The sequence below is a fragment of the Triticum aestivum genome, chromosome 3B (assembly GCF_018294505.1).
Source record: "Triticum aestivum cultivar Chinese Spring chromosome 3B, IWGSC CS RefSeq v2.1, whole genome shotgun sequence".
NCBI lineage: Eukaryota > Viridiplantae > Streptophyta > Magnoliopsida > Poales > Poaceae > Triticum > Triticum aestivum.
This window is the reverse complement of record NC_057801.1, coordinates 40,853,113-40,855,794: the sequence shown is the minus strand read 5'-3', so window position 1 is coordinate 40,855,794 and position 2,682 is coordinate 40,853,113. Positions and strand designations below refer to the sequence as shown.

Below are 2,682 nucleotides of genomic sequence, written 5' to 3'. Positions count from 1 at the left end.
CACCGTCCTTTTGCAATTCTAATGTTTTTGGTTGGCCCTCTAGGTGAGGTCCCTATGCAACACTTTCTTTTCTGTATTAAATTGGATAGCACTATTTTCACATTATGAGCTGGATCTCGTCACATCCTGAGCTTCACCTCTGTTCTATATATCCAAAGATAATTAAATGTTGAAAGTGGGTACATCAGCTCTATTTGTCATAGTAAATGAACGACATGCCGACATACTAGCGGTGTCATTATGTTTTGCTCATGCAATGGGAAACTATTATCATTACATAGAAGGCATAACTTATAGTTAATTTTGATTGAATTGCTACTGGGAGACACGAGATTCGTTGCACAACTTGGTAATATGGCACTAAGTTTGGCTCAATCTGGAGAACAAAATACCGATCCCTCCATAAACTAATATAAGATCTTTTAGATCACTATTTAGATCTTATATTACTTTGAAGAGGAAGTACTATTGTAGTCTCATACCACAAAGATAATTTCATCCATTATTGTATTGATTGATAGACCAATATATCTTGTTTAACCAAATCATATTGTTATGCACCCATCTTCTCAAATTAGTACTATCAATTTTAAACATTAATATCAATGCACCAGTATTCACTACAACCTGCAAAACAAAATCACAATAGGAAAGAGATATAAGAGTAGTCCAAGTTATCGAGGGATTATCAATGAAAAAAACTCTGCAATTCGAGATTGCCTAAACAATGTGATTTATAGCCCTTATCTGCAGATATATACATGCACCAGATATATGTGAAGTTAGTAAGCACAATTAGATTTGAGGTAGGGATGACTGGAGCACGAACTCTGCATTTTGTACTCAAAGTGAACGAAAGGAAGCCACGGGAAATTGGTAATACAAACTTATTATAAACAGATAAGGAGCATGTATGTTAGCACACGGGCTATCTAAATTTTTTTTTTTGCATCTTCTTGGCAAAATTTTGCCATGCATAATCAGCATAAATTAAGCTACAAGATTGTATGTTGGCAACACACAGCCACATGTACCTTGGATCTTCTCTGAATTTTTCAAGCTAGCCCACCTACAGCTCAGGAATTAGGCCGGACGCCGCCTACACGACGCACACATCCTCTCTTCCACGACCACGGTCGCCGTCTGCCTCCGTCAAATTTGTCGCAGTTGTCACGTCCTCGGCCTTCCTGACGCGATGAAGCGGTACAGCCCGTGCATGCACGCACGCTGGGCCTGAACTGCACCTCCTTCTTTCCGGTGATGTTGGCAAACACTGTTGAACAAATCTCAGGCCCCTGTCACGTTTTCAGTTATCTCAGTTAGAACTTTGGTTTTTCATCAGGTTAGGCTCGAACTCTTTCTTTCTGTTAGCTAGTTTAGCTCGCGGGTCTAACTGCCTGAGCGACTCTCACACCAAAAGCTAGGTGCGTGCAGCCCTGTTTCCATTATGTAAGTCTGAATACATAGAAGAGAAATAGAACATCAAAGCTCTGAAGTTTGTGCAGCGAAAAATACCTCTGTCTTCCTTCTTCCTCGAGCAATCTCTGGTTCACGTGTGTTCGCTCGAAGGGCACTTCGGGTGTAGACAAACACGATGGTGTGCCGCATCTTGCTCCCCAGGAACTCAAGTCGATTTCATCATGGTTGTCCCCCACAAACGATGTCTGAATTTGCAATCAATTGATGCACACACCGTTAGTATTATAGTCACCTTGATTACAGTAAAAAGCTCATCAGTAATCTGAAATTGGAAGCGACGATGTACGCACCTAGTATGTGCTGACAGTGACGGTGCCGGCGGGCGGCGGAGTTCCCTAGGACGAGCTTCATGTATGTAGAGACGCTACCATAGATGAATTGGCTCTTCGTCAGGAAACTTCGGTCCGGTCCTGTCCAGATCGGTCGCGGTTCGGTCAGGGCGCCTGGACCGTGTCCACCCCGAGGAGGCCGCCAACCGCGTTCCCAACGAGACCCACAACCTCTCCCCAGCTCTTGGTTACGACTCATGAAGCGGTCAGCATTCACCACCATGATGCCGGCGCCACTCTTCGCGCTCCAACGATCCAGGCACACACATCCGCCGCCCCATCAGCGTCGCCCCCGGTCAACCGCCCCAGATGTCGACTTCGATCTGGAGAAAGAAAAGGGTGAGAGATGAACGACCCTGTGGGATAGACTTATACGGCCACCTTCTGCTTGCCGCCGCCGTCGTCCCATTGCTGCTTCATGTGGCACTCCCCCGTCACTGCTGCTATGAGGAGGGGAGAGGGAGAGTAGGACTGGGGCCGCGGTGGAATAGATCGCGTGTGTTCTCCTTTTTTTTTTTTTGAGACAAACGCGTGTGTTCTCCTTTTCTTAACAGATCGTGCATGTGGCTCTGTACGAAAGGGTAGGAGGAACGGTGGGGTGGGCTGATTTTCCAGGAGTTCGTTTTGGCATAAAACCGAAGGAAAGATAAAAATGGGAGGTGGGCTATCTTTGGAAACCATCGAACGGTCATTCGCTGGAAAGAAAATAACAAAACGAAATGAATGACGTACCGACGTTGGGCGATTTAAGATAAGGTTAATTAATTTAGATTTGATCTTTAGAAATTGATCATGATTGATTCTTTCACATAAAGACGTTACTAAAGTTTTAATCCGTTCAGATTGTTTTCGTTTTGTGAGAGGGTGACGCGAA

General features: G+C 44.6%; 1 long non-coding RNA gene across 1 annotated transcript; it reads right to left on the bottom strand.

The window, feature by feature from the left end:
* Positions 1-933: 933 nt before the first annotated feature.
* LOC123064612 (uncharacterized) lies at positions 934-2,229 on the bottom strand. The gene is made up of 3 exons (XR_006430744.1): positions 1,770-2,229; positions 1,516-1,664; positions 934-1,295 (listed from the first exon to the last, which is right to left on the bottom strand). It is a non-coding gene; the product is annotated as an uncharacterized lncRNA (long non-coding RNA).
* Positions 2,230-2,682: the final 453 nt, after the last annotated feature.